Here is a 24,434-nt window from a genome sequence, read left to right on the forward strand (position 1 = left end):
AAAAAGCTTGAGGCAAATGTTGGCGCAAGCTTTTTCTCCCCTGGGTATGTTGGTGTGGCGCCAACGTTTGTCAAAAAGCTTGAGGCAAACGTTGGCGCAAGCTTTTGCTCCATCCAGGGTGTTTTCAACTCTTCCAAAAGTTTGAGCTAAAGTTTGAGGCAAACTTTGGCTCAAGCTTTTTGTCCTCTCTTGCTCTTTGCCATTCCTTCTTTCTTCAACCTTCTTCAAAGCTCTTTTCACCTATCATCAATCAATCAAAACATAAAAGCTATGCTCAAAATCATGAGATTGTTTCTCTTTCATAATATACGACAATTATAGCACAAAATCTCATGAAAATGCATTAAATTATCCATGGTTGATCGAATCAAAGGAAACATGAAATTCCACCCAAATGGCTTACTTATTGCATAAGAATGCATGAAAACCAAGTAAAAAAACTAGTGAAAAAGCATAGGAAAACATGACATGGTGACATGTTATCACCATGCGTAAACGTCATGTACGCGTATGCGTCGCCTTGCGATGTCACAATCCATGCCTGCGCGTCTGGTGCGCGTGCGCGTCGTTCTCAGCATCCCAAATCCTTGTTTATTCATGAGTTTTCCACTTTCATGCTTTTCCTCTCCACCCCTTTGATCCAATCCGAGCCTTTCCAATCTAAATTCACTAACAAACATATCAAGGCATCTAGTGGAATCAAAGGTGAATTAAATTTAGCTAATTAAGGGCCTAAAAAGCATGTTTTCACATTCAAGTACAAATTAGGAGAAAATCATGAAACCATGCCATTTCATTCAGTAAATGTGGGTAAAAGGTGGTAAAACTCCCTAAACTAAGCACAAGATAAACCCTAAAAATGGAGTTTATCAATGGCACCAAAGGCCGGCGAAGCTTCAAGGAAGAGAAAGGGAAAGGCTCCCACGTCCAATTTTGAACCTTGGGAATCATGGAGATTCCTCACCAAAGTGCACCATGATCACTTCTATGATGTGGTAAGGCACAAAAAGGTGATTCTCGAGGTCCCATTCAAGCTCAAAAAAGGAGAATATCCGAAGATCCAACATGAGATCTGGACAAGGGATTGGGAAAGTCTGATCAATCCTATTTCAGAGGTCGGAACGCTAATGGTGCAAGAATTCTTCGGCAATGCTTGCGTCACCAATAATCATGATACAGGTGTAAACCCAAGCTCCAAAAATTGGAGCACCATGGTCCGAGAGCAACTCTTAGATTTCAACCCAGAAAGTGTGAGAGTGGCACTACAATTGCCACACATGCTAGGAGACCCACACTCTTACACAAAAAGGGTGAACTCCGACCAAAGACTAGATCAAGTCCTTGTGGACATTTGTGTGGAAGGAGCACAGTGGAGAAGGGACGCACAACGCAAGCCATACCAACTGGGTAGGCTTGACTTCAAGCCTGTGGCCAGAGGATGGTTGGCATTTATCCAATGCTCTATGATGAGCGGATAATTTATACGCTTTTTGGTATTATTTTTAGTATGTTTTAAGTATATTTTAATTAGTTTTTATTATATTTTATTAGTTTTTAAATAAAAATCACTCTTCTGGACTTCACTATGAGTTTGTGTATTTTTCTGTGATTTCAGGTATTTTTTAGCTGAAATTGAGGGACCTGAGCAAAAATCTGATTCAGAGGCTGAAAAAGGACTGCAGATGTTGTTGAATTTTGACCTCCCTGCACTCGAAGTGGATTTTCTGGAGCTACAAAAGCCCAATTGGCGTGATCTCAATTGTGTTAGAAAGTAGACATCCTGGGCTTTCCATCAATATATAATAGTCCATACTTTGCCCAAGATTTGATGGCTCAAACAGGCGTTCCAAGTCAGCTCAAGAATTCTGGCGTTTAACGCTGGAACTGGCACAAAAGCTGGAGTTAAACGCCCAAACTGGCACAAAAGCTGGCGTTTAACTCCAAGAAAAGTCTCTACACATGGAATCTTCAATGCTCAGCCCAAGCATACACCAAGTGGGCCCGGAAGAAGATTTCTGCATTAATTACTGATTTCTGTAAACCCTAGGCTACTAGTTCTCTATAAATAGGACCTTATACTATTGTATTTTGATCGGTCTTTGGATGTTTAGTCCCTAGACCTTGGAGGCTGGCCATTCGGCCAAGCTTACACCATTATCACTTTTGTATTTTCAACGGTGGAGTTTCTACATACCATAGATTAAGGTGTGGAGCTCTGCTGTCCTTCATGAATTAATACAAGTACTATTGTTTTTCTATTCAACTCAAGTCTATTTCTTCTCCAAGATATTCATTCACACCCAAGAACATGATGAATGTGATGATTATGTGACACTCATCACCATTCTCACCTATGAACGCGTGACTGACAACCACTTCCGTTCTACATGCAAACAAGCTTGAATGCATATCTATTGGGTTTCTAATCTAAGATTGGAACCTTCGTGGTATAGGCTAGAATTATTGGCGGTCATTCTTGAGATCCGGAAAGTCTAAACCTTGTCTGTGGTATTCCGAGTAGGATCTGGGAAGGGATGACTGTGACGAGCTTCAAACTCGCGATTGTTGGGCGTGTGACAGACACAAAAGGATCAATGGATCCTATTCCAACATGATCGAGAACCGACAGATGATTAGTCGTGCGGTGACAGCGCATTTGGAATGTTTTCACTGAGAGGACGGGAAGTAGCCATTGACAACAGTGATGCCTAACATAAAGCTTGCCATGGAAAGGAGTATGAATGATTGGAAGAAGGCAATAGGAAAGCAGAGGTTCAAGAGGAATAAAGCATCTTCATACGCTTATCTGAAATTCCAACCAAAGAATTACATAAGTATCTCTATCTTTATTTTATAATTTATTTATCTTTTAATTATCAATTCTCTATCACCATCTGAATTCGCCTGACTGAGATTTACAAGGTGACCATAGCTTGCTTCAAGCCGATAGTCTCTGTGGGATCGACCCTTACCCACGTAAGGTATTACTTGGACGACCCAGTGCACTTGCTGGTTAGTTGTGCGGAATTGTGACAAAGTGTGATTCATGTTTAAGAGCTCCAAGTCCTTTGGCGCCATTGTTGATGATCACAATTTCGTGCACCGAGTTTTTGGCGCCGTTGCCAGGGATTGTTCGAGTTTGGACAACTGACGGTTCATCTTGTTGCTTAGATTAGGTAATTTTATTTTATTTTTATTTTCAAAAAATTCAAAAAAAAATAATATATTTCTATTTTTTTCTTCAGAGTTTTTAAGAATGAATTCTAGAGTTTCATGATGATCTGTTGAAGTCTGGCTGGTTGTGAAACCATGTCTAAATTTTTGGACCGAGGTTTCAACTTATCATCACAAGAGCTTATTGATTTCTATCAATTTTGCTGTTGTTAGCAATGATCTGCTAAAGCTTGGCTGGCCATTGGCCATCTCTAGTGTTTTGGACTGGAGCTTTCATTGAAAGATTGGCTGGCTAGTAAGCCATGTCTAGTTCCTGGACCGGAGTCTTAGACTAGCATTGCAATGATTCCTGGAACTCTTATTAAAAATTTTGAATCCATTTATTTTCTTTTCCACTCAATTTTCGAAAAAACCACAAAAAAAAAATTATAAAATCATAAAAATAAAAAATATTTTATGTTTCTTGTTTGAGTCTAGTGTCTAATTTTAAGTTTGGTGTCAATTGCATACCTATAATTTTCGAAAATTACATGCATTATGTTCTTCATTAATCTTCAAGTTGTTCTTGATGATTTCATTGCTCTGATCTTTAGATTCTCTTGTTTTGTGTGTTTTGTTGTTTCTCATATGCATTCTCAATTTGTTAGTGTCTCTTATATGAAAATTTGTAAGTTTGGTGTCCTGCATGCATTGTTTGTTTAATTTGACTTTCCTAAGATTAGTTATATTTTGATTGTTTCTCATCATTGAAAAATTCAAAAAAAAATTTTTTTTCTCAAAACTATGTCTTTTCAAGTCAATAATACAGAGAATTGAAGATTCAGAACATTCAGCAGAGGAATCAAACAGAAAAAGCGGGGCGTTCAAAACGCCCAGTGAAGAAGGAAAACTGGCGTTTAAACACCAGCCAGGGTACCTGGCTGGGCGTTTAACGCCCAAAATGGTAGGATTTTGGGCGTTAAACACTAGAATGGATGCCATTCTGGGCGTTTAACGCCAGGATGACACTAGAGGGAAGATTTTGTTTTCAATTCAAATCTTTTTCAAATTTTCATAATTTTTCAAAATCAAATCTTTCTCAAATCATATCTTTTCAATCATATCCTTTCAAAATCAATTTCTTTCTATTTTTTTATAATTTTCGAAAATCTTTGTTACTATTAATGATTTACTTCAAAATAATCAAATTTTAAATTTTAGAATCATATCTTTTAATTTCTTGTTAGTCAAATAATCAACTTTAATTTTAAAACTTTCTTTTTTTAAAAAACAATTGATTTTCAATCATATCTTCTCAATCATATCTTCTCAATCACATCTTTTTCAAAATTAACTCTCAATCATATCTTTTTAATTTCTAATTTTAAAATATTTTCAAAAAATCACTTAATTTCTTTCCTAATCTTAATTTTTTCAAAAATCTCAATCAAATTTTCAAATTTCTTTTTAATTATTTCAAAATCTTTTACTTTAATTTCAAAAATTCTTCCCCTCTTCTCACATCCTTCTATTTAAGGAACTAACACTCCTCCTCAAGGTGCAGTTCGAACTCTATCCCTCTTTATAAGTTCGAATTCTCTTCTATCTATCTTCTCCTTCTATTCTTCTTTTCCTCTGACACCTCAAGGAATCTCTATACTGTGACATAGAGGATTCTCTATTTTCTTGTTCTCTTCTCTTTCATATGAGCAGGAACAAAGATAAAGGCATACTTGTTCAAGCTGATCCTGAACCTGAAAGGACCTTGAAGAGAAAGCTAAGAGAAGCTAAAGCACAATTCTCTCTAGAGGGCCTAACAGAGCTTTTCAAGGAAGAAGAAAGCATGGCAGCCGAAAACAACAATGCCAACAATGCAAGGAAGGTGCTTGGTGACTTTACTGCACCTACTCCCGACTTCTATGGGAGAAGCATCTCAATCCCTGCCATTGGAGCAAACAACTTTGAGCTTAAGTCTCAATTAGTTTCTCTAATGCAACAGAATTGCAAGTTTCATGGACTTCCATTGGAAGATCCTCATCAGTTCTTAGCTGAATTCTTGCAAATCTGTGACACTGTCAAGACCAATGGGGTTGACCCTGAGGTCTACAGACTTATGCTCTTTCCTTTCGCTGTAAGAGACAGAGCTAGGACATGGTTGGATTCACAACCTAAAGAAAGCATAAACTCTTGGGAAAAGCTAGTCAATGCCTTCTTGGCAAAGTTCTTTCCACCTCAAAAATTGAGCAAGCTTAGAGTGGAAGTCCAAACCTTTAGACAGAAGAAAGGTGAATCCCTCTATGAAGCTTGGGAAAGATACAAGCAATTGATCAGATGGTGTCCTTCTGACATGCTTTCAGAATGGAACATCATAGGTATCTTCTATGATGGTCTGTCTGAACTATCCAAGATGTCATTGGATAGCTCTGCTGGAGGATCTCTTTATCTGAAGAAGACGCCTGCAGAAGTTCAGGAACTCATTGAAATGGTTGCAAATAGCCAATTCATGTACACTTCTGAAAGGAATCCTGTGAATAATGGGACAAATCAGAAGAAAGGAGTTCTTGAAATTGATACTTTGAATGCCATATTGGCTTAGAATAAAATATTGACTCAGCAAGTCAATATGATCTCTCAGAGTCTGTCTGGAATACAAGCAGCAACAGGCAGTACTAAAGAAGCTTCCTCTGAATCAGAAGCTTATGACCCTGAGAACCCTGCAATGGAAGAGGTGAATTACATGGGAGAATCCTATGGAAACACCTATAATCCTTCATGGAGAAATCATCTAAATCTCTCATGGAAGGATCAACAGAGACCTCAACAAGGTTTCAATAACAGTAATGGTGGAAAAAATAGGTTTAGCAATAGCAAACCTTTTCCATCATCTTCTCAGCAACAGACAGAGAATTCTAAGCAGAGCCCCTCTGACTTAGCAACCATAGTCTCTGATCTAATTAAAACCACTCAAAGTTTCATGACTGAAACAAGGTCCTCCATTAGAAATTTGGAGGCACAAGTGGGTCAGCTGAGTAAGAAAATTACTGAACTCCCTCCTAGTACTCTCCCAAGCAATACAGAAGAGAATCCAAAGAGAGAGTGCAAGGCCATAAACACGTCTGACATGGCCGAACCTGGAGAGGAGGAAGAGGCAGTGATTTCCCCTGAGGAAGACCTCAATGGACGTCCACTGGCCTCCATGGAGTTCCCTAATAAGGAACCATGGGAATCTGAGGCTCACATAGAGACCATAGAGATTCCATTGAATTTACTTCTGCCATTCATGAGCTCTGATGAGTATTCTTCCTCTAAAGAGGATGAAGATGTTACTGAAGAGCAAGTTGCTAAGTACCTTGGAGTAATCATGAAGCTAAATGCCAAGTTGTTTGGTAATGAGACTTGGGAGGATGAACCTCCATTGCTCATTAAAGAACTGGATGACTTGACTAGGCAGATATTACCTTTGAAGAGACAAGATCCTGGAAAATTCTCAATACCTTGTACCATAGGCACCATGACCTTTGAAAAGGCTCTGTGTGTGACCTAGGGTCAAGTATAAACCTTATGCCTCTCTCTGTAATGGAGAAACTAGGGATCATCGAGGTACAAGCTGCTAGAATCTCACAAGAGATGGCAGACAATTCAAAGAAATAGGCTTATGTACTTGTAGAGGATATCTTGGTAAAGGTTGAAGACCATTACATCCCTGCTGACTTCATAATCCTAGAGACTGGGAAGTGTATGGATGAATCCATCATCCTTGGCAGACCCTTCCTAGCCACAGCAAAAGCTGTGATTGATGTTGACAGAGGAGAATTGATCATTCAAGTGAATGAAGACTCCCTTGTGTTTAACGCTCAAGGATACCCCTCTGTAACCATGGAGAAGAAGCATGAAGAGCTTCTCTCAATATAGAGTCAAACAGAGCGTCCACAGTCAAACTCTAAGTTTGGTGTTGGGAGGCCACAACCAAACTATAAGCTTGGTGTTGAACCCCCACATTCAAACTCTAAGTTTGGTGTTGGGAGGTTCCAACATTGCTCTGAACATCTTTAAGGCTCCATGAGAGCCCACTGTCAAGCTATTGACATTAAAGAAGCGCTTGTTGGGAGGCAACCCAATCTTTAATTATCTATGTTAAATTTCTATTTTCTTTTGTTATTTTATGTTTTCTGTAGGTTGATGATCATGTGAAGTCATTAAAACAATTGAAAAAGCAAAAATAGAAGGAAAAACAGAATGAAAAATAGAACACCCTGGAGGAGAAACTTACTGGCGTTTAAACGCCGGTAAGGGTAGCAGAATGGGCGTTAAAACGCCCAGTCTGGCACCATTCTGGGCGTTTAACGCCAGAAATGGGCGCCAGACTGGCGTTTAACGCCAGCAATGGGTACCAGACTGGCGTTTAACGCAAGGAATGGGTAAGAAGCTGGCGTTAAACGCCAGAAATGGGCAGCAGCCTGGCGTTTAACACCAGGATTGGCAGCAAGGGGCGTTTTGCACGCCACATGGTGCAGGGATGAGATATCCTTGACACCTCAGGATCTGTGGACCCCACAGGATCTCCACCTACCCCACCTCTCTCTCTCTTCTTCACCCATTCACCAATCACCTCAATACCTCTTCCCCAAAAATCCCTCACCTATCAAATCCCACCATTCTCTTCACCACTCACATCCATCCTTCATAAAACCCCACCTACCTCACCATTCAAATTCAAACCACTTTCCCACCCAAACCCACCTATAATGGCCGAACCATACCCCTCTCTCCACTCCGATATAAACCCATCTTCACTCCTTCATTTTCACACAACATACACACTACCTATCCCCCTTGGCCGAAACATAAAGCCCCCTCCATCTCCTCTATTTCTTCTTCTTCTACTCTCTTCTTTCTTCTTTTGCTCGAGGACGAGCAAACCTTCTAAGTTTGGTGTGGTAAAAGCTAAAGCTTTTTGTTTTTCAAAAACCATTTATGACACCAAAGGCCGGAGAAACCTCTAGAAAGAGGAAAGGGAAAGCAAAAGCTTCCACCTCCGAGTCATGGGAGATGGAGAGATTCCTCTCAAGGGTGCATCAAGACCATTTCTATGAAGTTGTGGCCAAGAAGAAGGTGATCCCCGAGGTCCCTTTTAAGCTCAAAAAGGGTGAATATCCAGAGATCCGACATGAGATCCGAAGAAGAGGTTGGGAAGTTCTCACCAACCCCATTCAACAAGTCGGAATCTTAATGGTTCAAGAGTTCTATGCCAATGCATGGATCACCAAGAACCATGATCAAAGTGTGAACCTGGACCCCAAGAATTGGCTTATAATGGTCCGAGAGAAATACTTAGACTTTAGTCCGGAAGATGTAAGGTTGGCATTCAATTTGCCTATGATGCAAGGAGATGCACACCCATACACTAGAAGGGTCAACTTTGATCAAAGGTTAGACCAAGTCCTCATGGACATCTGTGAAGAGGGCGCTCAATGGAAGAGAGATTCAAGAGGGAAGCCGGTTCAACTAAGAAGGCATGACCTCAAGCCCGTGGCTAGGGGATGGTTGGAGTTTATCTAACGCTCAATCATTCCCACTAGCAACCAGTCTGAAGTTACTATAGACCGAGCCATCATGATTCATAGCATCATGATTAGAGAGGAAGTAGAAGTTCATGAGGTTATATCCCAAGAACTTTACAAGGTGGCGGACAAGTCCTCTACTGTGGCAAGGTTAGCCTTCCCTCACCTCATTTGTCACCTCTGCAACTCAGTTGGAATTGACATAGAGGAAGACATCCTCATTGATGAGGACAAGTCCATCACTAAGAAAAGGATGGAGCAAACAAGAGATCCCACTCATGGACAAGAGCATGAGGAAACTCCTCATCATGAAATCCCTGAGATGCCTCAAGGGATGCAATTTCCTCCACAAAACTATTGGGAGCAAATCAACACCTCCCTAGGAGAATTAAGTTCCAACATGGGACAACTAAGGGTGGAGCACCAAGAGCATTCCATCCTCCTCCATGAAATTAGAGAAGACCAAAGGACCATGAGAGTGGAGCAACAAAAGCAAGGAAGAGACATTGAGGAGCTCAAGCACTCCATAAGATCTTCAAGAGGAAGAACAAGCCGCCATCACTAAGGTGGACCCGTTCTTTAATTTCCTTGTTCTTTATTTTCTGTTTTTCAAAAATTATGCTTTATGTTTATTTATGTTTGTGTCTTTATTACATGATCACTAGTGTCTAAGTGTCTATGCCTTAAAGCAATGAAAATGAATCCATCACCTTTCTTAAATGAAAAATGTTTTTAATTGAAAAAGAAAAAGAAGTGCATGAATTTAAAATTTTAAAATAGTTTAGTTATTTTGATGTGGTGGCAATACTATTATTTTTCTGAATGAATGCTTGAACAATGCATATTTTTTGAATTTGATTGTTTATGAATGTTAAAATTGTTGGCTCTTGAAAGAATGAGGGAAAAGGAGAAATGTTATCTGATGATCTGAAAAATCATAAAATTGATTCTTGAAGCAAGAAAAAGCAGTGAAAAGCTTGCAGAAAAAAGGATATATGCGAAAAAAAAGAAAGAAAAAAAAAGTAAAAAAGAAAAACAAGCAGAAAAAGCCAATACCCCTTTAAACCAAAAGGCAAGGGTGATAAAAAGGATCCAAGGCTTTGAGCATCAGTGGATAGGAGGGCCCACAGGAATAAAATCCCGGCCAAAGCGGCTAAACCAAGATGTCCCTAACCATGTGCTTGTGGCGTGAAAGTGTCAAGTGAAAACTTGAGACTGAGCGGTTAAAGTCGTGATCCAAAAGCAAAAAGAGTGTGCTTAAGAGCTCTGGATACCTCTAATTGGGGACTCTAGCAAAGCTGAGTCACAATCTGAAAAGGTTCACCCAGTTATGTGTCTGTGGCATTTATGTATCCGGTGGTAATATTAGAAAATAAAATGCTTAAGCTCACGGAGAAGACTCATAAGTAGCTGTGTTCAAGAATCAACATACTTAACTAGGAGTATCAATAACACTATCTGGATTCTGAGTTCCTATAGAAGTCAATCATTCTGAACTTCAAAGGATAAAGTGAGATGCCAAAACTGTTCAGAAGCAAAAAGCTAAAAGCCCTACTCATCTAATTAATACTGATCTTCATAGATGTTTTTGGAATTCATTGTATATTCTCTTCTTTTTATCCTATTTGATTTTCAGTTGCTTGGGGACAAGCAACAATTTAAGTTTGGTGTTATGATGAGCGGATAATTTATACGCTTTTTGGCATTGTTTTTAGTATATTTTAATTAGTTTTTATTATATTTTTATTAGTTTTTAAATAAAAATCACTCTTCTGGACTTTACTATGAGTTTGTGTGTTTTTCTGTGATTTCAGGTATTTTCTGACTGAAATTGAGGGACTTGAGCAAAAATCAGATTCAGAGGCTGAAAAAGGACTGCAGATGCTGTTGGATTCTGACCTCCCTGCACTCGAAGTGGATTTTCTGGAGCTACAGATACTCAATTGGCGCTCTCTCAATTGCGTTGGAAAGTAGACATCCTGGGCTTTCCAGCAATATATAATAGTCCATACTTTGCTCGAGATTTGATGGCCCAAACAGGCGTTCCAAGTCAGCTCAAGAATTCTAACGCCCAAACTGGCACAAAAGCTGGCGTTTAACTCTAAGAAAAGTTTCTACACATAGAAGCTTCAATGTTCAGCCCAAGCACACACCAAGTGGGCCCGGAAGAAGATTTCTGCATTAATTACTGATTTCTGTAAACCCTAGGCTACTAGTTCTCTATAAATAGGACCTTATACTATTGTATTTTGATCGATCTTTGGACGTTTAGTCCCTAGACCTTGGAGGCTGGCCATTCGGCCATGCTTACACCATTATCGCTTTTGTATTTTCAACGGTGGAGTTTCTACACACCATAGATTAAGGTGTGGAGCTCTACTGTTCTTCATGAATTAATACAAGTACTATTGTTTTTCTATTCAACTCAAGTCTATTTCTTCTCCAAGATATTCATTCGCACCCAAGAACATGATGAATGTGATGATTATGTGACACTCATTACCATTCTCACCTATGAACGCGTGACTGACAACCACTTCCGTTCTACATGCAAACAAGCTTGAATGCATATCTCTTGGGTTTCTAATCTAAGATTGGAACCTTCGTGGTATAGGCTAGAATTATTGGCGGTCATTCTTGAGATTCGGAAAGTCTAAACCTTGTCTGTGGTATTCCGAGTAGGATCTGGGAAGGGATGACTGTGACGAGCTTCAAACTCGCGATTTTTGGCCGTGTGACATACGCAAAAGGATCAATGGATCCTATTCCAACATGATCGAGAACTGACAAATGATTAGCCGTGCAGTGACAGCGCATTTGGAACGTTTTCACTGAGAGGACGGGAAGTAGACATTGACAACGGTGATGCCCAACATAAAGCTTGCCATGGAAAGGAGTATGAATGATTGGAAGAAGGCAATAGGAAAGCAGAGGTTCAGGAAGAACAAAGCATCTTCATACGCTTATTTGAAATTCCAACCAAAGAATTACATAAGTATCTCTATCTTTATTTTATGTTTTATTTATCTTTTAATTATCAATTCTCCATCACCATCTGAATTCGCCTGACTGAGATTTACAAGGTGACCATAGCTTGCTTCAAGCCGACAATCTCCGTGGGATCGACCCTTACTCACGTAAGGTATTACTTGGACGACCTAGTGCACTTGCTGGTTAGTTGTACGGAATTGTGACAAAGTGTGATTCACGTTTAAGAGCTCCAAGTCCTTTGGCGCTATTGTTGATGATCACAATTTTATGCACCACTCTATCATCCCCACAAGTGACTGATCTAAGGTTACTATTGACCGAGCAATAATGATTCATTGCATTATGCTTGAGAATGAGGTAGAGGTACATGAAGTGATACCTCAAAGGTTGTACAAGGTGGCTGAAAAGACCTCCACTCAAGCGAGGTTAGCATTTCCACACCTCATATATCGCCTATGTAATTCAGTTGGAATTGGCATAGCTGGAGACGCCCTTATTGAGATGGACAAGCCCATCACAAAGAGGAAGATGAAACATGTAAGAGAGCCTGCACATGAACCATAGTAAAAGCCTGTGCAGCCGCCTCCACCAAAGATCCCTGAGATGCCTCAAGGGATGTATTTTCCTCCCCATGACTATTGGGATCAACTGAATACCTCAATAGGAGAGCTGAGCTCAAACGCAGAGCAGCTGAGAGTAGAGCATAGGGAGCACGCTAGTACGCTTCATGAAATAAGAGAAGATTAGAGAAGATTAATAGAGGAATAATAGAGATAAGGGCGTAACATAGAGGAGCTCAAATGCTCCATTGGGTTCTCCAGAGGGAGCAGCAGCTGCCATCACTGAGGTTGTTGAGTCCCATTATCTCTCAACTTGTTTTATTTCTATTTTCACTGTACTCTAGTTTATTGTTTGTTTTCTTTTCTAAGTTCATGATCACGTTTAGTATTTTGTTCTTTTCTAGTTTTATTTTCTTATTTTGCTTTGGTTATGAGATATCCTCTGTATCCCTCACCATGCTTAAAAAGAAAAATTTTATTTGAAAAAGATCAGTGAGATACATAAGTTTTGAGTTACAGCATTAGTTATTCCAACTAATTTGATGTGGTGGCCTTGCATTTATTTTCTAAATGTATAAATTAACAGTGCATGATTGATATTGAAGTTGAGTATATTGACTCTCGAAGAACAAAGAATTTAGAGAAGTATTATTGACTCTCTGAAAAAAAATTCAAAAATATTGATTCTTAAAGAAAGAAAAAGTAGCAGAAAAAGAAAAAGAAAAAAATAAAAAGGAAAAAAAGAAGAAAAAAAAATAGAAGAGAAAAAGAATGCTCATAAAAGAAAAATCAAAAGTGTAAGGATCTAAGACTTTGAGCATCAATGGTTAGGAGGGTTAAAAATTAGCCTAAAGAGCAAGGATCCAAGGCTTTGAGTTGCTATCCCTAACTAAATGCTTGTGGTGTGAAGGTGTCAAGTGAAAAACTTGAGACTGAGCAGTTAAAGTCATGATCCAAAAGCAAAAGAGTACGCTTAAGAACTCTGGGTACCACTATCTGGGAATTTAAGCAAAGCTAAATTCGAATCCAAAGGGTTCTGATGATAGGATTATCGTCGGTTGAGAATTTTCAAAAAATAATTCCGTTGATAGTATAGTTCCCAACCAACAAACAATCTTCCATCAAAGTTTAAAAGAACAAATTGTAACTATCCAAAACAAATATAAACCGGGAGTTTTAATTCCTAGGTCATCTCCCAAGGACTAGTGATCAATAAGTGCGCAATTTCGATTGTGAAGGCAACGAGATTTTCAATGAAGAGATAAATAATTAAAGGAATAAAAGAACACTCAAAATTGCAATTAATAAACTAATAAAGGAATTAAAGAACTAGCTATGTAATATGAACAACATATAAAAGTGATTGATGTATGTATATGTGATTCAAAACATAAATAGAATCTTAGCTTGGGATGAGCTAGGGAATCCTTTCCTTGTTGCAACTACAACTATGACAACTGTAATGGATTAATATTACCTAGTTAACCCTCACATTAGAGAGTAGTTCAAGTGAGCATAGTTGTTCTTAATCCACAAATCCTAACTCACTTGCTAATTGCCTTAGCAACAAGTTAGCGTTAGTGGAAACAATAACAATTAACAATCCAAGAATTATCACTAAATATTGGATATTCCAACTCTAGAAACCCATATGCTCATTTTCCCCAAGCTAAGAGGTGCAAATTTAACCCATAATCAAAATTGACATTTCCACAAACACTTTGTGGGCATAAACATAAATTATGACGAAATTGAGAAAATTCTTGAAACTATGAGCAACAAATGATCAAAAGCAACAATAGTAACTCAACCAAGCATGTAATAATCATCAATCATCAAAATCATCAACATGAGATCAAAATTGCAAAAAGTATATATATTAACACTATGACTTTAACTACAAGAAAGAGTATCAAAATTGTAACTATAAAAGTAGTAATTAAGGAATACTTACAATGGAGGCAAGCAAAAATCCAAGATCAAAAATGAAAAATGGTACTTGAAATGTAAAACCCTAATAGAAACCCTAATGGTGTTGAGAGAAAACTTAAAGAAAAACTAAACTAAAACCAAAAGCATCCTACTACTATCTAAAACTACCCTAATGATATGTTATGATTCTACAATGTTTTCCCCTTGCAATATGAACTCTAGCCATTAGAATTGGGCCTCCAAGCCCCTCAAAGCGCGAGTCACGTGCGTTTTTAATGAAGGCATGTGCGGGTACTTGTGCGTACGCACAGACGTGTGCGCATGCACATTTGGCCGAAATCTTAGGTTGTGCGTACGCACAAGAGGCTATGCACACACACACTTCATGATACTTTTGATGATCGTGCGACACGCAAGAAGCTGTGCACGCGCACACTTCGCTTTGCTTTGCTTCCTGTGCGTACACACAAGTGGTTGTGTGCATGCACATCGGGATGCTCTTCTCCTTTGTTTCTTTATGCTTCCTCCTCCTTGCATGCTCCTCTTCCATTCTCACTAAGCCATTCTTACCTTATGCATCTAAAATCACTCACAAACAGCATCAAGGTATCGAATGGAAGGCAAATAGAATAAAATAAGTTAAATTAGGCATAAAAGAGCATGTTTTCAAAATCAAGCATAATTTAGAAGGAAAGCGCAAAAGCATGCTATTTAAGGGAATAAGTGTAGGTTCGTATGATAAAATCCTCTAAATTCTAACAAAAAATTATCGTAAAATATGGATTCATCAATTCTCCCACACTTAAACACTAGCATGTCCTCATGCTAATCACAATCAAAGGAGATGAATGAAAGGGCAAATAATTTATTTAATATACTACCTATATGGATGCAACTATCCTAGATGTTACCTACTAATATCTACTCTATTGAAAGTTAGAAGAAACAAACCATGAAATTCCAATCAATCCCAAGAAAGCCTTAGGGCCAAGGCAAAGAGTCAATGCACTATGATCAATGTCCAAAGAATTGAATTGAGATCATCAAAACTAACAAGCAACTTGCGAGAAGATACAATATAAGAAACAACAACATAGAATTGAGCGATCAAACCCCTCACCGGATGTGTATTCACTCTATTCGCTCAGTGTTTAGGGCTTAATCACTCAATTCTGCTTTAATCATGATTTTCAAAGATTTGCAAGTAATCTAACAATCAACTAATATTTGATACATGAAAACAAATATCATAATGTCTTTGGAGGGTTGTAATGGAGCTAGGGTTAAGGTAAGATTAATATGGTTAAGTGGACTTAGTGAATTAGATCTTTGATTTGCTCAAGTGTCCAGCTAATCCTATACCATCCTATATACACATAACAAAACAACCCAACTACCCATTTATCCCCTTTCTCACATCCACTCATGTATTTTCTTTCCAAAATACAAATATATGCACCCTTTATTTATCTTTTTATTTCATATGCTACTTTGCACAAGATTTGATTTGATTGATTTTTTTATTTATTTACAAAATCAAAATTTTCTTGTTTTTATCAACAACAAGAGATGCATATGTCTTGAACAATGAATGCATGAGTGTTTACCCATTTTCCAAATTTTCACAATGAATATCCCATGTAACTTCATCACCAATGTTTTCCAACAATTTTTCCCACACTTTGGGTAACACACACTACTCCACCCAAGCTAATCAAAGAGCAATCCAAGGACATCAATGGTTTTTCGCTTTAAGGAGAATAATGTGCTTAGAATTAGAACAAAAGGGGATTTAAAGGCTCAAAAAGGGGTTACGAAGTTGAATTTAAGGGTTGGCCATATGGGTTAGTGAGTTCATTATCAAAAATGTCCTCAATCATACTAAATGCATTCAAACACCAAATATGGGAAATAAAGATTCACGCAAATCTAGTATCACAATCAAAAAGGAGTATAATACACAAGAACAAACTTTATGGTTGAAAATGTGCAACCGTCTATTAGAGCTCAAATCTCACAAGGTATATTGTTCTAACTCTTTTTTCTATGTTCTACGAAAAGAATACTTCAAGCAAGTTGAAAAACAATTTTTCAATTCAATCAATGGCACGCCCTAAGAGAGATTTCATGAAAATTTCTTGTTGTTTTACTAAAATTATTTACTCTACCATGCAAAATGCAAGTATTTACTACCATAAAACTATAAGCACTAAAGAAATATATACAAACAAACCAAGCAAAGTGCAATAAGAACAAAATTACAAAAATGAAAAAAGAGATTAGAAGGTATTGCAAAGTGTCTAAGAAAAGAATTTTACCCCCCTTAAAGTTGCTGATCCTCCCCCACACTTAATTAAAGCATGGTCCTCCGTGCATGCTCATAATCCGAGAGATAGATAACTTGGGGCTCCACCTTCAGCTGGTGGTCACTGACATGGGTTGATAACTTCCATCATCCTCCTCCCCAACTAACTGTGATGAAGCTTTGGGAGTTAGGCCATGGTCTCTTCCTTGTAGTTTTGCTGCTACCCATTCGAAACGCTTGTGCTCAAGTCGCTCCATGTCATGGATATCATGTAATATGTCTTAGAAGAAGTCCGTAAGAGACCAAAGAAATGGTAGAGGAGTTGATGAAGTTGGTGGATTTGATGATGGTGTTGTAGGTGCCTTCCTCTTGGAGGGTGTCTTCTTTGTCGATCCATCCAAATCTCCACGCGGAATGAATTTGTTGCCTCTTGGTATCTTGATCATGATGTCCGTCGGGTGCCTCTCTACCCCCGCTGCTACAGCCAGTCGCATCACCATCGATGGAAAGGAATGTTGACCTTTTTCTTTTAAATGAGTTTCCAAATCGATATGCGTATCAAAGGAAAAATGGCTATTTTCATTCCTTCCAAAATAGCCCAAATTAGCAAAGCAGCTTTAAGTCTGACATGGGTAACATGGGTGCTAGGAATTATATAGTCAGCCACAATTTGATGCCAAATACATGCCTCGGCATTTAAATTAGAATAAGTAATGCTAGCGGGAACAGATTTTTCTCCCTTGCTATATTTCTAAGATGCACCGGGATGGCCAATTTTCTTAAGAATAGGAGCCAAGGACATCCTCCCCTTGAACACATCCACTTTGATCCTTGAATAATCATCCTTCGCAGGTGGAATGTGGGGAATCTTCAGAAGAGCTTCTAGAGCCTTGTTGAAAGTATCCAACATCTTCCTTCAGAGGAATATGGACTCCGCTTCCTAAACTTGATAGTTAGTGTAGAATTCCCGCACCATGGATTCATTAACTTCAATGGGGTCTTGCTTAAGAAATCCACAATGAAGTGAGGCAATCCTTTCATGGATGATTGCCTTGTATTTGTTTGAAACCTTCAGTGTCCTCTCCCAATGGATTGTTCTTTTCTCGATTGCTTCATATTGCGAGTCGACTCTTCGGTTAACCAAGGTACTTGGTCTCTCACTTTGGTGATCCATGAACCAAGTATTAGGAGGGCGAGTTGTTGGTTGCACAATCGGTGATGTGACCGGTGCTTTACCTTTCTTGTGCATCCTAAAAAGGAGAATTAAAAACAAAAGATTTCAAGATCATATGGCAACAATAAAATAAGATCAATGAGGAAGCACAAATAAAGTAAAGAAAAATTTAAATTCTTAATTGGAAGCTTTCAAAATAGTGTGATTTGAGATGAAACAATGTGTGTATTCCAAATGGGCACGCAGTTAGAACACACACACCAGCCGGTTGAAATGGCAATCGCACTATTAAAACAATCAAAGATCAATGCTTCTCAATCAAGTGTTTAAGTTGCAAGCATGGAGAATTAAGATCCAAGCAAACTTAAACAAGCACAAATTGACTTAATTGAATTCTTTCAAGGAAATGGTTATTGGGGTTGTGGACTGATAAACCACTATTTTATGATTTATCTTGTGCTCAATTGGGTGGTTTTTATCAAGTCTTTGCTCACTTATTCATATAATTTTCATAGTTTTACAATTCCTTCCTTATTTTGTGATATATGTGAAAACATGTTTCCTAGGCCTTAAAAATGCTAATTTTAATTATCCTTTATTACCATTCGATGCCGTGATCTGTGTGATAAGTATTTTCAGGCTTTATAGGGTAGGAATGGCTTAGAGGACAAAAAGAAAACATGAAAAAGTGGAAGGAACGCGCAAAATGAATTTTTGAAGGAAATGGCAGCGACACCCGAGCGCATGGACAATGCGGACGCGTGCTTAGCACAAAGCACGAGCGACGCGTACGAGTGACTGACGCGTATGCGTGACAAGGAAAATCTCCAAATAACGCGCACGCGTAACCTACGCGTACGCGTGACAGACGCCACGTGCAGAAAGTTGCAGAATTCACCCCCAGCGATTTCTAGGCCCTTTTTAGCCCAAATCCAAGCCCAGAAACATAGAATAGAGGCTGGAGAATGAGGGAATCAATCATTCAAAATTCATTATTGATTTTTTTAGGTTTTGGATGTAGTTTTTAAAGAGAGAGGCTCTCTCCTCTCTCTAGGTTTTAGGATTTATGATTTCTCTTAGTTTTAGGATTGTTTCTTCTCAATTCCAGGTTCAATGTTCCTTTAAATTATGTTCTCTTCTACTTTTATTTATTCTATTACCTTAGTTTGTTTATTTTCTCAATATTGGTTTATGTATTCCATGTTAATTTGATTTTCTATTTAATATAATTTGAGGTATTTCAGATTTAAGATTGCTTTCTTCCATTTATGATTATTGATGCTTTTAATTTAATTTAGATTTCTTCTCCCTTTGCTTTGGTCGAGTAATTGGTGACACTTGAGTTATCAAACTCAACTGTTGATTGAAAATTAGAAATTGTGGTTGATTTAGATCCCTCTAAAGCTAGTCTTTCCATCGGAGTTGACTAGGACTTGAGGAATCAAATTGATTAGTCCACTTGACTTTCCTTTATTTAGTAAGGGTTAACTAAGTGGGAGTAATAAACAATTCTCATCACACTTGATAAGGATAACTAGGATGGGATTTCCAGTTCTTATACCTTGCAATGGTTTTCATGATAATTTACTTTAATTATTGCCAGTTTATTTTCCTGTTCCCTATTTCAAAAACCCAAAAATATACCTTTTTCATAACCAATAATAAATCATACTTCCCTGCAATTCCTTGAGAGACGACCCGAGATTTAAATACTTCGGTTATAAATTTTATTGGGTTTTGTTACTTGTGACAACCAAAACTTTTGTACGAAAGGATTCCCTGTTGGTTTAGAAGCTATACTTACAACGTGATTATTTTCATAAAATTCTTTACTGGTAGAAATCCGCTCGTCATGGACATGAAAGTTCATTATTGAAAAGGGTGCACAACAACAATAACCATTTAAGCAAAGTGGAACATCATTGTTCATTTTCAAGAAGTGATAATCATATATACAATGTCCTCTAGTTAAGGTAAAAAATGTTTGATTAAAACATCAAGGGATATGAAAAATTGTAATGTGATTACTCAATTCAATTGCTAAAATGAGCAATGAAAATTAAATTCAACTAAGAACAATGCATTCGCAAACAAAGCACCCATTAACAAAGGATCAAAAGTCATGTAAAACATGGGTGATTAGAACTTCAAGTTCAAGAAACAACGGAATGCATTGGTAATGCCAAGTTCATCATCATCAAAAATCATATTTGAAGTTGCACAAATCATAGAATATGCCAAACAAGAGAATGTTGAAAGCATATGATGGCCATATCATATAAATCAAACAAAAGTTGACTTAGGCATTTCATCAAACAATTAATGTACATTGTGCAAACTTATCACAATTAAGCTCAAATTCAATTAAAAACAACCCAATAATTCAGATATAACACTTGCAATACAAAGATAACTAAAGAAAGTAATAAACCTAATCTAATTAATATAAAAAGAAAATAAAAACAATTTCAAAAATTAACATAAAAAGAAAATAAAAACCTGAAAATCAAAGGATGAAGAAAGTAAGATGAGAAGATAAAACAATGGCACTCATTATAGCCACTGCAAGTTCACGGCGATTAGCTTTGCCGGAGACACACCAGAGTTCCACAGAGGTGAAGAAGCTCTTCGGTGGCAAAGAAAGAAAAGAGAAAGAGAAGAAAGAAAGGAATAAGAAAGGGAGAAGAGAGAGAAAGAAAGGTGGCGGCGGCAGGATGCCGGCGGTAGGGTCGCCGGAAAGGGTCTGGCTGTGGTGGCACAGCAGCAGAGGCAGAAGAAGAGAGAAAGAAGCTGCTGGATGGATAGGGTGTTTGCCTTGATTAACGCCCAGGTCGAGGCTTGTGCGTGCGGACACAGGTCCGTGCGCATGCACAAGAAGCGAAAGAGAGGGAGATGCAGATGCACATAACATGCGAGCACTCCCAGCAGAAGGTGCGTAAAGGAGTGTGCGGGCACACAGCACTGTGCGAGTGCACAGGGAGCGCAAAAAGAGGGATGCATGCATACACACAAGAAGTTGCGCACGCACAAGAAGCGAAACAGAGAGGGATGCGGACGCACCTCAGGTGTGTGGGCACACAACACTGTTCGCTCGCACAGGTGACTGAATAAACTTTTTTTTTACATGGGGAAGGCTCATGTGTGCGTGCACACACAGGTCCGTGCGCACGCACAGGAGCGAAAAGGGGGAGGGGTTCATGTGTACAGGCTGTGCTAGCGCTCCCAGCAGAATGGGTGCAAGCTGGTATGCGGGCGTACACCACTGTGCGGTCACACAGAGAGCGTGAAAAGAGGGGTGTGTGCATACGCACAAGTAGCTGCGCACGCACAGAGCAAAGAAAAATAGGGGAGCGCCCATGCACAAGCTGTGCAGGCGCTTCGAACAGAGGACACAAACATCAGTGTGCGTGCACAGGTAGGTGCGCACGCACAGGACGCAGAAAATGGAGGTTTTGTGTGAACGCACAAGTGGGTGCGCACGCACGATGCCCTGTTGATGACAAATCATCTTATGCTAGTTTCACAAGCATTTTTCATTAGTTTCATTAGGTTTTATGCACTTTCTTACACAATAAGTAAGTGATTGGAGTGGATTTTCATGATTATTTTGAATCAATTAAACATCATTTATTTTACACAAAATCATAGGGTTTAGGCTAGAATTAATTGATTTTATGAATGATGCAAAGACCTTGTGATTTTGGTGAAACTTTGATTGCTTGTTTGGTTGCTTGTAGGTGAAGAAATGAAGAAAGGAAGAATCAGGGAAGCGTTGCGTGCAATTAGAGAACTCCACACTCAAAGAGCAAATATGGCTAGCATTCACTTCTAAAGTGGGTGCCACGCTCACTTAGTTACCTTTTTTGTGGATTTTGAGCTTGGGAGGCAAGCTTGTGCCATCCGTACGTAAGGTGCAACGCTCAATGAGTGAGCATAGCGCTCACTAAGGGAGCGCCAAGGAAGGGAATTGCGCACCAAAGAAGAACCAAAGAGCCAGCGCTCAATGAGTGAGCATAGTGCTCATTAGGGGAGCACTAATGAAAAAAAAAGGTGCACGAGGGATGCACACTGAGGGAAAGGAACGTAGCGCTCACAAAGTGCACGGAGTGCTTGGTGCACGAAATTGTGATCACACTTTTCACAACTCCGCACAACTAACCTGTAAGTGCACTGGGTCGTCCAAGTAATACCTTACGTGAGTAAGGGTCGATCCCACGGACATTGTCGGCTTGAAGCAAGCTATGGTCATCTTTTGAATCTTAGTCAGGCAGATTCAAATGGTTATGAGGTTTTAATAATTAAAAGATAAATAAAACATAAAATAAAATAAGATACTTATGTAATTAATTGGTGGAAATTTCAGATAAGCGTTTGGAGATGCTTTGTTTCTTCTGAACCTCTGCTTTCCTATTGTCTTCATCCGATCATGCATGCTCCCTTCCATGGCAAGTTGTATGATCCTCTCAATAAAAATGGTCCAAGTACGGTTTCTGCATGACTAATCAACTGTCGGATTTCACGTCTCGGATGAAAAATACCAGGTACAGCTACTGCACGACTAATCATCTGTCGGTTCTCACTTGTGTTGGAATAGGATCTCTCTATCCTTTTGCACACTGTCACTGTGCCTAACATTCGTGAGTTTGAAGCTCGTCACAGTCATCCCGTCCCAGATCCTACTCGAAATACAACAGACAAGGTTTAGACTTTCCGGATCTCAGGAATGCTGCCAATTGGTTTTAGCCTATACCACGAAGGTTCTAATCTCACGGACTCGGTCTGTGGATTAGAGACTCAAGAGAATATACTCTGGCTGTCGTCTAATGACTACGTTGAACATCATGTAGACCGCTTGTGGTTGTTAGGCACGCGGATCTTGGCTAAGCGAGTAACGAAGATAGTGGGTGATTGTCACAGGTCACCCCTTTATTCTGACTTAACTGAATTAAGTACGAGAGTATATCTTGGAGAAGAAGTAAGTGTGAATTGAAAGAGAAACAGTAGTACTTGCATTAATTCATGAAGAACAACAGAGCTCTACACCTTAATCTATGAGGTGTAGAAACTCCACCATAGAAAATACATAAGAGAAGAAGGCCTAGGCATGGTCGAATGGCCAGCCTCCCAAATGTGAACAATGGCATAAGCTCCCTGAATACAATAGTAAAAAGTGCTATTTATAGTAAACTAGTTACTAAGGATTACAGAAAATAAGTAACTAAGTGCAGATAGTGTAAAAATCCACTTCCGGGACCCACTTGGTGTGTGCTTGGGCTGAGCATTGAGCTTTACATGTGCATAGGCCTTTTCTAGAGTTAAATGCAAGCTTGGATGCCAGTTTGGGCGTTTAACTCCAGTTCTAGTGCCAGTTCTGGCGTGTTACGCCAGAAAAGGGTCTCTGGCTGCATTTAAACGCCAGTTTGGGCCATCAAATCTCGAGCAAAGTATAAACTATTATATATTTCTGGAAAGCGCAAGATGTCTACTTTCCAACGCAATTAGGAGGGTGTCAATTGGGCTTCTGTAGCTCCAGAAAATCCATTTCGAGTGTAGGAGGGTCAGAATCCAATAGCATCTGCAGTCTTTTCTCAGCCTCTGAATTAGACTTTTGCTCAGGTCTCTTAATTTCAGCCAGAAAATACCTAAAATCACAGAAAAATACACAAACTCATAGCAAAGTCCAGAAATATGATTTTTGCATAAAAACTAATAAAAATATAATAAAAAGTAACTAAAATATGCTAAAAACTATGTAAAAACAATGCCAAAAGGGTATAAATTACCCGCTCATCAATGCTCTATTGGGAGCAAGCATGCACCCTGACCCAAGCCACCAAGCACCTCAGATCCACTTCTTCAAAAACCCAAAAGGCCCACTCTAATTTCTTGAGAACTGAAAATAGAAAGTGTATAAATAGGATCAAATTTGATTTGAGGGAGGGGCCTTTACTTCACACTTCTCTTTTACTTTTCTTTTTCTCTTGAAATTTTCCTTTTAGAATTTTAGAGTTTGAGATCAGATCTGGGTTTCCTTTTCTTCTGAGTTTCATTTTCTTTCTTCTTCAATTTTATCTTTTCTGTTTTGACAGGAGAACAATTGAGCTATAGGCTTTCTTTCTGTTTTTGTTACTTCACTGAATTTGTCAATTTCTCTTTAGGATTTCAGAATTAATCTAAGTTTCCTTGCTGTTTTGATTCTTCTAAAATTTTTCATCTCTGATTTGCTACTGAGATCCTGATCTGAATCTCTTCATCTCATACTCCTCTGATTTACTGCAATTTACAATTCCAGTTTTATTTTGAATCCCAGTACCCAAATCCCTTTATTTTTCATGCAATTTAAGTTTCCTAGAAATTTAGATTCAGCAATTTAAATTCCTTGCACTTTAAGTTTCAGTTATTTACCTTTCTTGCAATTTAAGTTTCAGCTCTTTTACTTTCTTGCACTTTAATTTTCTGCAATTTACTTCTTCTGCACTTTAAGATTTTGTCAATTTACTTCCTCCCTTTTATTTTCTTTTAATTTTACTTCTGTTAATCAAGTTTCACTCAAATCATCAAATATTCGCTTAACTAAATTCATCATCATACTAAAGTTTCTCAATCCATCAATCCCTGTGGTATCGACCTCACTCTTGTGAGTTATTACTACTTGATGCGACCCGGTATACTTATCAGTGAGTTTGTGTGGAATCTTTTTTCCCTCATCAAGTTTTTAGCACCGTTGCCGGGGATTGATACAGATTGACAATGATGAG

The 24,434-nt window shown here is 38.6% G+C and overlaps 1 non-coding gene and 1 pseudogene across 1 annotated transcript; both read right to left on the reverse strand.

Annotated features, from left to right (window-relative positions):
- The window catches only part of LOC148567703 (uncharacterized), a 190,689-nt pseudogene that overhangs the window by 73,527 nt on the left and 92,728 nt on the right, over window positions 1-24,434 (reverse strand).
- Window positions 5,399-5,506, reverse strand: LOC148567706 (small nucleolar RNA R71). Its single transcript, XR_015882005.1, has one exon. It is a non-coding gene; the product is annotated as a small nucleolar RNA R71 (small nucleolar RNA).

The sequence above is a fragment of the Arachis ipaensis genome, chromosome B4 (genome assembly GCF_059453495.1).
Source record: "Arachis ipaensis isolate K30076 ecotype BB chromosome B4, ASM5945349v1, whole genome shotgun sequence".
Classification (NCBI taxonomy): Eukaryota; Viridiplantae; Streptophyta; class Magnoliopsida; order Fabales; family Fabaceae; genus Arachis; species Arachis ipaensis.